Below are 12,176 nucleotides of genomic sequence, written 5' to 3' on the forward strand. Positions count from 1 at the left end.
AAATAATAGAATTGTAGAGTTGGAAGGGACCCCGAGGGTCATCTAGTCCAACCCTCTGCAATGCAGGAATCTCTGTCAGATCATACATGACAGATGGTCAGCAAACAGAGTGGCAGGTCTCAATGTAACAACTTTGTTCTGAACAGAGAAACAGAGAAAAGTTCCTGTGGCCATTGAAGCAGCACTAGGTGTCTCTTTCTGATCCTGCCTCTGGGAAGATGATCAACATTGTTGGGTTAGAAAAAAAGTCTATGTAGCCTGCTGTTTACACGGACTTCCAAACTTCATTTTATAAAATTCAAAAAATTATCCTACTATGAATTTGCTTCTGCTCAGGGATCTGGGTTGGAATTCAGAACCTTTTGACTTGGGACAGCTGCTTCCTCCTCTGTGTCCTGCTCAACATTGGATCATGCTAGAATTTGGTATATTCCCAATATTAGTTCTTTAATTTGCACTTAAAAGTTCCATTCCAGCAGTGTACACACAGCTAAGATCACTCACACGTGGCTTTGTCAGAAAATTGCCCAATGTGCTGCATTAGGAATAGGCCATAGATTAGCAGCAGAACATCTGCTTTGCATGCAAAGGTCACATTTCCAGTCCCTGGCATCTCCAAGTAGGCCTAGGAAAGACCTCTGTCCTGCCTGAGACCCTGGAGAGCCACTGCTTGCCAGTGTTGACAATACTGAACTGGATGCACCAACAGACTGACTTGGTAATAAGGCATCATCCTATGTTGCAACTGACTGTGCAGAGGCATCTATAGGGACAGTAATAATAATAAAAATAGTAATAATAATAATAATAATAATAATAATAATAATAATAATAAATTTTAAAATTTATTTTATTTATTTATCCCCAGTCAAAACCGGGCTCAGGGCGGCTAACACCAATAAATACAATAAAACATAAAAAACAATTAATTAAAATACAGTTTAAAATACAATATTAAAACTTAAAATGCAGCCTCATTTTAAGTCGTCCATAAATCCAAGCCATGAGGGAGGAAAACACAGGGGTCAGACTAAGTCCAGCTCAAAGGCCAGGCGGAACAGCTCTGTCTTGCAGGCCCTGTGGAAAGATGACAAATCCTGCAGGGCCCTGGTCTCCTGTGAAAGAGCGTTCCACCAAGTTGGGGCCAATACTGAAAAGGCCCTAGCCCTAGTAGAGGCCAATCTAGCCGCCTTATGGCTCGGGATCTCCAGAGTATTGTTGTTTGTGGACCTTAAGGTCCTCCGCGGGGCATACCAGGAGAGGCGGTCCCGTAGCTACGAGGATCCCAAGCTACATAGGGCTTTAAAGTTCAAAACCAGCACCTTAAACCTGATCCTGTACTCCACGGGAGCCAGTGCAGCTGGTAAAGCACTTGATGAATATGATCCCGTGGCCGGGACCCCGTAAGGAGCCTCGCCGCTGCATTCTGCACCCGCTGGAGCTTCTGGGTCAGCTTCAAGGGCAGCCCCGCGTAGAGTGAGTTACAATAATCAAGCCTGGAGGTGACCGTCGCATGGATCACTGTGGCCAGATCAGGGCGAGAGAGGTAAGGGACCAACTGCTTGATACGGCAGAGATGGAAAAATGCCACCTTAGCTGTGGCTGCAACCTGCACCTCCATGGAAAGGGAGGTGTCGAAGGTTACACCCAGAGTCTTGACAGAAGGCGCTGGCACTAATTGAGCCCCTGCAAGAGGTGGGAATTGGCCCCCCAACCCCATGTCGTCCCGACCCAGCCAGAGGACCTCTGTCTTCGAAGGATTTAGCTTCAACCGGCTCCCACGTAGCCATCCAGCCACAGCTTCCAAGCACTTGGTCAGTGTGTCCGGGGCCGAGGCAGGGCGGCCATCCATCAACAGATAAATCTGGGTGTCATCAGCATATTGATGTAACACCCCTATTCACAAATGTATTGGATAATTTGCTTGTTTTTCAGAACTACACACCTAGGCAGACCTACCAGCTGGATCTGGAAAGAAATGGCACATGCAGTACCAGTTTGGGTCTAATTTTTTGTATGTAGATTATGTGGCTTCTCATCCTGGTAGGGATAGGCAAGCAACAGCCTGCTCTGGGCATGTATGCTGACTATTGGGCTGAGCTGGAACTATGATTATACAAAAGTGTTGCATCTTACTGCATTTTGTGGAAGAGTACTTCATGCCAGTACTATGAAGTTCAAGTAGTTTTAAAGCAATTTTGCAACAGCTGGATCCAAGAAAGAGCCGCTGTTACCATCATTGGCTTGCACTCGGGGTTTCTCATCAAAACAGGATACACACAGAAAAGCTTCCTTTTATGTACATATCTCCCCTAGGTGGAGAGAGGCAATCTGCAAAACCACAGTGTCATTGGTTACAGGGTTGCAGTAGGCCACACAGACTCCGGGGAATTGGGTATGCTCTGATATATTTAGTGTTTTATTGTTTTCATAAGCTGCCATGAACAATAGGGCTATAAATATTTTGGACAGAATAAAGAAATCAATAAATATTTCCCCAATCTATCTGCTTCCCAGAGCAGTGTGTGTTTGTGTGTGTCAAAGAAAGATAAACAGACAAGCTGAGATGTAATAAGTGCACCAATGATACCCAGCTCTATTTAATTGCCTGTGGAAGATGTTCCTCTTTCAATAACCCTTCTAAATGGGCAACTTTATATCAGTTGGCTCAGTCTTGGATTTGCATTGCTTTTATGTATGTACTGTTGCTTTATATCACTATCTATCATCTATCTATCATCTATATCTATCTATCTATCTATCTATCTATCTATCTATCTAATCTATCATCTATCTATCTATCTATCTATCTATCTATCTATCTATCATCTATCTATCTATCTATCTATCTATCTATCTATCTATCTATCTATCTATCTATCTATCTATCCCACCCACCCACCCACCCACCCATCCAATAGTTCTAACTGTTTTTATGTATGCAACTGTTTTGTGTTTTTACACATCCTGCAAATACATATTGGTTATTGCTGTTGCATCAAATTCACTCCCTCCCCCCACATTTCACAAGCACCCTTACGAGAATATAAGGACCTTATTCCTAAGTGCAGACTCAAAGGTCCTGTTCAGATATAACCAAAGAACACACCTTCCTGTTAGGAGAATCTGCTGTAGCAGTCCATGGAGCTGTGTGCTTTCTCTCCCCTTCACACAAGGGAAGAAGTAGAAAGCTTCTATTTTTGGTTCAGAACGACCTACCATGTCTTTTTACACCCAAATATGAGATGCTGTAGACCTGGAACCACATTGTTAAAACCATCTATGTGAGCAAACCATAGTTTTCCGTAACTCAATGTAACGGGAAACCATGGTTTGGAACAAATCACAAGCAGGAACTTTAAACTCCCCCCCCCCAACACAATAAGAAGGTAGAATGGAGGAGGAGGAGTGCATGGACCTGAGTCTTATCACAACACCTTCTTGTGATAGGAAACCATAATTTTCTGTTATGTCTGAAGCAAGTCCAAGTGTTTTTGAGCAACAATATCAAATATCTATCTGTGCTGCAGGACCCAAGACACAGACAACCAGCAATTTGAATTCCATGTTATTTTGTTGATATTACAATTAGCTAAGAGGAAATGTTCATAAAAAGAGTCCTTCTTTTATTTATTATGATTTCTTATTTTAGAAACCTAATTTTTTTATGCTAAATACTGAAGAAGATGTAGCAAAAAAAAAAAAAAGCATTCCCCTATAAGCAAAGAAGGACTTGTTGGGCATTTCTTAGAGTAAGGGAAGAAAGTGGAACAAAAATAGAATTATACAACAGTTTATTCAGCAGTAGGAAGAAAAATACTGAACATGTCTGCTTGGCCTTGATAACATTTTAATAATTTAACAGTGCAAATTTCACCACAAGGAGAAGCTTTTGAGATGGATGATCAAAATGTAGGGGACCATAAATAAACTAGAAAATAAACACTAATTTGCCACAGTCAGAGAAGAATTTGGGCAGCACATACCAGTTTGGGCTGGATTTAGTTACACAGCCAATTTATCAGCCACTGTCAGTTTGCTTTGGGTTGAGCACTGGGACTTTCTGGTGCTCAAATTATTGGTACAGTTGTGGGTGAAAATGACAGAAAAGGAAGGCTGACATTACTGGAATCAGCACTGGACTGGTTAATCATTGATGTATTCTGTCATTGCAAAGAGAAAGGCAGCGTGGTGACCTTTTGAGAAGCAAATTTGCATAGTGACTTGGACCATTCCAAATGGTAAATACTAGGGGTGAGGCAAATTGGGACACAACCCACCTCTCTTGGCTCCCTCCCCCTCCCGCTCCCGTTCTCACCCTGGGCTCGAACCACTCCCCCGCCTCACACACCTTCACCTGTTGCCACCACCCACCTGCCTGCCACTGGCTGCTCACTGCTACCTCCATGCTTCCGGAAGCTGGCACTGCTGGGATGGAATCAGGAACCAGGACGGCTTCTGTAATTCTGGGATGTCCTGCTTAAAACAGGACAGTTGTGTGGTATGGTTAAGAGAGTGCCCCTTGCCAGGGACTGTCGTGAGGAGGGCTGCACTGAGGAAGAATGGTGGGAGCCATCCCTCCCCCTGACCCTGATCTTGACCCTGAATCAGGAGGACAGTATAGATTTGGAACAGTGGTTTGCAGAGGGGCATAGTTCAGAAGGCAGAAGCTGGGAAGAAACTGGTAAGACATTCCTTTTGTTTGATCTTATTTACTGCCATGGAGGAGGAAGCAGATCCCCCAAAGCCTGGCACCCCTCTTGGTTGTTCCACTGCCCTCAGAAGCTGAGGGGGTTGTGGCTAATGGGGAAGGCATTCTCTCTGGCAGCCCCTAAGTTGTGGAACACCTTCCCCACAGAGCTGTGCCTGGCATCTTCATTATGCAGCATTCAGGAAATGCTGGAGAGAACACCTCTCAGCCCTGGCTTTTAGCACCCGAAATGTATATTTTAGGGACACACCCTATTTTTATGAATGCACATTGTTTTCATCTATTTTCAGTATTGTGTTTTAATTGTTGTAACCTGCCTTGGGACCTCAGTGTGAAGGGCAGTTAATAAACTAAAGTAATAACACCACATACAGCAAGGTAGACTGGATCCGCCTTCTAGAATACCCCAGTATGTTGGCATCCTGCCCCTTCCTGGATTTTGTCCCTGGTTCCATCTACATAGATTGTGAAAGAAATGTATTCTTGTGGTGCAGGAGGAAAGATGTTGGAGCCTGGATGGGGGGGGCACAACTCTCAGTGTGAAGTGCACGCAACTATCCTTGGCCAACTAAACCAGTTTTATTTCCCATTTTAGGAAACTGTCCAGAGCCAAGGGCAATTATGCAGTCAGCTGGAGGGAGGAATCAAGTACTTTGCTGTTTCAGATTCGTTTAATTAGTATGCAGAGGGCACACTTGGATGCTTCTGAAATGAAAATGCCTGGGTGTCAAAATATTGAAAACTGCTGCAGGAGTTGAAGTTTAAATGCAAAGGCCTAAGGGTTCAAGCTATCCCACCCACATCCGAATGCAGATTTTGGATTAAGCTTCATAATGAAAATGACCTTTTTACTGCCAAGCCCCTAGCTTTCCTTTGATTGCAAAGGCATATGCTAAAATCTGAATTTTAATCATTTTCAGGACTAGTTAGTAGCTAAAGGGAGAAAAAAGGGGGCGGAGCAGGATGAGGGTCTGGAACCCTGTTCTTGTGGGATCATGGTGTCCCCCAAACACATGTGCAACTCAGTGAGTAGTAGTGTTTGATAAGTCAGTATTTTCAGTCTAACTCACCTGAACATTAGGGTCGCCATGTACCATGCTTCAGAGAGGACTCTCCACCAAAATAGGGGAAGCAGGTGGTGCTGTGGGTTAAACCACAGAGCCTAGGGCTTGCCGATCAGAAGGCCAGTGGATCGAATCCCCCTGATGGGGTGAGCTCCCATTGCTCAGTCCCAGCTCCTGCCAACCTAGCAATTCGAAAGCATGTTAAAGTGCAAGTAGATAAATAGGTAAGGTGTGCTGCTCTGGTCCGCCAAAAGCAGGTTTGTCATGCTGGCCACATGACCTGGAAGCTGTACGCCGGCTCCCTTGGCCAATAACACGAGATGAGTGCCGCAACCCCAGAGTCTGTCATGACTGGACCTAATGGTCAGGGGTCCCTTTACCTCCACCAAAATATGAAAAGCCAATTGGTTCAGAAAAGGGCAACCAAACTGGTAAAAAGGATGGCACAATTGCCCTACAAGGAAAAAATTGAGCATTCAGGACTTTTTAAGTTTTAGTTTAGACTTTTAGTTTAGTTTAGTTTTTAGTTTAGAAGAAAAGGCAAGTTAAGAGGTAACATGATAGAAATTTATAAAATTATGCATGGCATGGAGGAAGCAAATAGAGAAAAGATTCCCCCCCCCATAACACTAGATATTGTGGACACCCAGTGAAGCTGGTGAATGTGCTCTGCCAACAGAATCTGTGGCAGAAATGCTTCTGAATACCAGTTGCTGGAAGTCACAAGAAGGGAGAGTGCTCTTCTGCCCAGGTCCTGCTTGATGGTTTTCCACAGGAACTGTGAAAACAGGATGCTGGACTGGAAGGGCCACTGGCCGGATACAGCAACTTCATCTTACATTCTTAGGATAAATAACCTTAAGTAGGGAGAGCGGCAGGGACCTTGAAGTTGCCCATAAAGCGTTAGCACCTGGTCAGGGTCTTCCCCACTATGGTGAGATGTATTATACTTCTATTTAAATCATGGCAATTTTGTCCAAATTTGCATTTATACATAGAATCATAGAACTGAAAAGTTGGCAGGGACCCTGAGGGTCATCTTGTCCAACCCCCTGCAATGCAGGAATCTCAGCCAAAGCATCCATGGCAGATGGCCATCCAACCTCTGCTTAAAAGCTTCCAAGGAAGGAGAGTCTACCACCTTCTAAGATAGTTCATTCACTGTTGAACAGCTCTTACTGTCAGAAAGTTCTTCCTGATGTTCAGTCAGAATCTCATTTCTTATAATTTGAACCTGTTGGTTTGGGTCCTACTCTCTGGAGAAGGAGAAAGTGAGCTTGCTCCATCTTCCATGTGATAGGAAGCCCTTCAGATATTTGAAGATGGCTATCGTATCTCCTCTCTGTCTCCTCTTTACCAGGCTGTTGTTGCTTAGTTGTTTAGTCGTGTCCGACTCTTTGTGACCCCATGGACCAGAGCACGCCAGGCACTCCTGTCTTCCACTGCCTCTCGCAGTTTGGCCAGACTCATGTTGGTGGCTTCGAGAACATTGTCCAACCATCTCGTCCTCTGTCATCCCCTTCTCCTTGTGCCCTCCATCTTTCCCAACATCAGGGTCTTTTCCAGGGAGTCTTCTCTTCTCATGAGGTGGCCAAAGTATTGGAGCCTCAGCTTCAGGATCTGTCCTTCCAGTGAGCACTCAGGGCTGATTTCCTTCAGAATGGATAGGTTTGATCTTCTTGCAGTCCATGGGACTCTCAAGAGTCTCCTCCAGCACCATAATTCAAAAGCATCAATTCTTCGGCAATCAGCTTTCTTTATGGTCCAGCTCTCACTTCCATACATCACTACTGGGAAAACCATAGCTTTAACTATACGGACCTTTGTCGGCAAGGTTTACCAGGCTAAACATACCCAATTTGAGAGATGAATCCAGTAAGTGTAGACCATACTTATTTCAACAGATAAATGGTGTGACTTGGACAGTTATAGGACAAGAGGGAATAATATTATAACTGCTTAAATTAAACGGAATCAAGACAGTAGAAACATAAACATTAGCACCCAGCAATAGGTATTAAAATGCTAAAATTCATTTAGGAATTTTGTTTCAAGCTCTGCATAATAACTGTGACAAGTCTTTGGCCTTGATGGGAGTGAGGAAAATGTCTTTATTTCTGTTTGTCCATAGATGGCAGCATTGCTCCATTAGAAGCTGCTACGGTCTGGATGGCTGTCATTGTTATCTTTGGCATGTCACTTAAGTGACCCTTACTGATTAAATTTGGGGAAAGGGTTCTTTTTTACACTTAGATTTTTTTTTACCTCTCAAATCCAAGACCGCTGTTGAGTTTCTGAAAACAGCAAGCGAGAGAGGGAGAAGGAGGGAGGAGGGCAGTGACTGCTCATTTATAGGGGGCCTCAGAGTGTCTCATTCCAGCAATTTCAACCTTTGAACACATACACACATGGCGTGGAAGCAAACTGCACTGTTTATTGTGGATGCTGTGGAACAAAGGGAGGCAGGACTGAATAGCGCAGCTCCTCTGCTGCTGAGACAGAGGAAGCTGGTTGGCAGCTCAGGGCCTCACAAACCGGTGAGAGGTTTTGGATTCCAGAGCAAACGTCTATCCTTATGCTGATTAATATCAGCTGGATCCACTACTTTCCCCTGAATAATGAGCAAAGCCAGCAATGAATGGAAAGAGAACACAAATGCAAAGAAATGTGTGCATTGCAATCCTATGTTTATTTGGAAATCTACTTCCAGGTGAGTGTGCATTAGATTGCCACCTGAAGCAGGTGCAAAGCACCCAAAAAGCTTTGATAAGATTATCAGGAACAGTGGCTGGAATCCAGAGGATGGCAAATAGAAGACCACAGGTGAACAAGGCCTCCTACCTGCTAATAGGGGAATGCTTTCATTCAGAGTCTGAACTCCCCACAAGCTCTGGGGAGAACATTCAGCAAAGCTCTAGATGTTTCACACAGCAGGTCTCCAGAAAAAGCGATAAGCAATACTTGGGGGCTTTCAGGGAACAGAGTATTGGAATCTGAACTAGAAGAATTGTGTCTCAAGTGATGCATTGGGTTGCTGTCACAAGTCCCTCCCTCTCAATTTCTCCAGCTGTAAAACAGGAATTATATTGATGTGACTGTTGTTGTGAGGACAAACGAGATCAAAATTTTAAGGCACTGTCTGGTCAGAATGATCGCTCCCCACATCAAATGGGGGGTGACTTTTGTGTGGACGCGCGCAGCACCCTGGATCCCAGTGTGGCTCCCGGTAGTTTGGGCTGGCCTCATCCTCCCCAGGCTGGATACCTGGAGGTCTCCGCCTACCTCAGTCAACTGCCCAATCCTGCCTGGGGAGGCATTGCCAAGGGATTGGGCCAGGTAAGGGGAGGGACCGCCCTGCCCACACAACAGAAGGTGTAGATTACCTGGGAAGCGGCAGTCGGCGCCAGAGCTTCTCCCACCCTCCACTCCCTCAATTAAGTCTTCTTTTGCAGGTTAACCTCTTCTCCACAGGTACGCAGGTGCTGCTATGTCAAGGTCGCTATTGAAGGGCTGGAAAGGAATTTCACTGCATTGGCAGGTTTTGCCTTTCCCGTAGCAAAATGTCACAACTTTGGCAGTTTCAGGCCTTGGGCGGAATCCTTTAGTTTATCTTCCTAAATGGGGGGGGGGGAAGGGGCTGAAGCTTTGTCCCATGCCCCCTTTGTGGCAGTGATACCAGGGTTCCCCGTTAAAGGGGTCTTGAGGGGATGCATTGGCCATACGCCGAGAGGTTGTCATTGCTCTCCCCTTCAGTGGTGGTGAATGGAGGGGGGGGCTCTCTGCTTGAACATATGTTCTCCAGAGCCAGCCCAATCCCCACACATTCTGGATAACCCTGAAGTCTCCCTGATTCCCGGCTGGGGACTGGGAGGGATAAATGCCCAATGCCTGAGCCAAGGTCTCCCTACACCTGAAACTTAATAAAGTTGTGGCCAATTTTAATCCCATAGCAAGTTGTCTTGAGCAGGGCTGGCTCTAGGGGTAGGCTGGGTGGTGCGGGGCGCCAGGGCGCCGGATTGGCAGGGGGGCGCTGCACAGCAAAGCCGCGTGGAAACCACACTGCGCCCGCCCATCAGCCACGGGAAGAAACAGGGTGGGGGCGCAGGAGCGATCTGCACACCACGGCGCCAGGGTGCCCGACCTGCTTAAGACGGCCCTGGTCTTGAGTCATTATTCTGCTTGGGAGTCGCCTGGGGTTTGGGGGCTCCACCTGTCCACACAATGCTACAATATACATCCACACTGTTTTCCTGCACCTTTGAATGTCTTGCAGCCTCCTCATGATGCAGTTTTGCTTCAAGTAGCCATTGATAGCTTTTTAAAGATGTCCACCATCTCTTAGTAACAAAACGATGCATACACAGCACTGGGAAGATTCAAGACATAAGAACATAAGAATAGCTTGCTAAGGGCCCATCTAGTCCAGCATCTTGTTTTCACAGCGGCCAATCAGATGCCGACAAGAAGCCCTCAAACAGAACCTGAGCACAAGAGCATCTTCCATCTCCTGCAGTCTCCAGCAACTGGCATTCAGAAGCATTACTGCCTCCAACAGTAGAAGCAGAACATAGCCATCAGGGTTAGACATTGTCTTTTCCTCTTCTTCCGTCAGCTAAGTTGGTGGCCACCATTATCTCCTATGGGAGCAAGTTCCATAGTTAATGTACTTGGTGAAGACATAAGTTTCTTTGGTCTGTCCTGAACCTTCCAACATTCAGCTTCAGGGGATTTCTACAAATCTCTCATAGCATTATGAGAAAGGGAGACAAACATTTCTCTGCCCACTTTCTCCATGCCAGACATTCTTTTGTACACTTCTGTCAAGTCCTCTCTAACTCCTCTCAAATGCTGCAACCTTTCCTCACATGGTCTTTTTGCCCCAGCTTCATGTGCAGCAGTCAGAATATCTGTGGCACTGGTGAGCTGAAGATCAAAATGTCCCCTGAAATCTAGCACAGAGTTGTAAAAGGTTATGCACCGAAAAGAATCCGCAAAAATCACCATGTTTTACAGGCCCTGTTCAAAGCAGGAGGTTCTCCCCCCGCCCCATTTTATCAATCTAGTTCAATTCCACCTAACCATCCAATTCCATTAATTACTGACCAACAATTAAAGGCTACATTAAGCTAGATCATTGCTTGGCATATCTATCACACCTATCTCCTCGTTTTCGTTAACAAAGATTTGCCTAGCAGTCCATCCATAAAAATGTACATTATAAAGGAATCCTGATAATAGCACGCTATTAGATTCATTAGCATTAAGAAAAGGGAAATCACATATGGCCGCTGCCTGATAATATTCAATATAGAAATCCATTTCGCAAGTTGGATGGGTTGCAACGAACGAGGCAAAGCACTGAATGACGGAACGTGGAGGCTAAAAATAAATAATGAACAGCGTCCTCGTTCACCAAACAGCCTGCATGTGTGATCAGATCATTATAGCCGCAGAACAGCGTGCAATGCAGAAATGCCCAGAGGGCTTTTGCCACTGTTTGGAAGCCTTTTTGTAGCTAGGAAAGTGCACAACGTAGAGTAAAATGCAGACATTCACCATTAACTAAGGAGTAAATTAACTGTAGTTGGCATGCAACCACCTGGGGAGCCTGGTGTCTGAAGTAGCCCCCAGTCTTTTCTCCATGCCCCTCCTTCTCTGAATAAATTCTATTGTCCATAGGGAAAGATGCTACAACCACCTGGCTATGTGGCTTAAGGCTGACAAGCAGAAGCACTTTTTTGCACAACAGAAAATGAGCTTATGGAACACACTAGCACAGCATGAACCAGTGTTGTGTAATGGTCAGAGTGTCAGACTAGGACCAGAGAGACCAGGGTTTAAATCCCCACAAAGCCATGAAGCTCACTGGGTGACCTTGGGTCAGTCATAGTCTCTCAGCTTAACCTACCTCCCAAGGTTCTGGTGAGGATAAAAATTCAGCTGTTGCTAGACATTTAACATCATTCCTAATAGTCAGGAAACAGGGAACAGGGAGAGAATGGAGAGAGCAATGGCCCAACAATTGTCAGGAGGCCCTTGAAACCATAAAAGAAAAGCTAACAACTTCTCAGTTGCTGCCTGGAAGTGGCCATATATATTGCTAATTGATGCCATTTTGGCAGGGTTAAGTGTTGATTTAGACACAAGCACAAGAATCTAGGTAATTGCCTCTGCTGGCGGAGAGGCTTGACTGACACAGAAAGGTGCAACTCTGTGCAAAAGCTCAAGTTCTTAGCCCTTAAAAACGGTAGCAAGCTGAAAACATCCCTTGACTTTTTATAGGGGGTAAGATAGGAAGTTGCATCTGACAGTGCAGTTTGATGCCACTTCCCATGGGTGGTTTGTGACAGCATTGAGGAAAGACCTCATGATCCAGATGTCATGCAGACGCCCCAAACCGC

Source organism: Zootoca vivipara, chromosome 5 (assembly GCF_965207765.1).
Source record: "Zootoca vivipara chromosome 5, rZooViv2.hap1.1, whole genome shotgun sequence".
Lineage (NCBI taxonomy): Eukaryota > Metazoa > Chordata > Lepidosauria > Squamata > Lacertidae > Zootoca > Zootoca vivipara.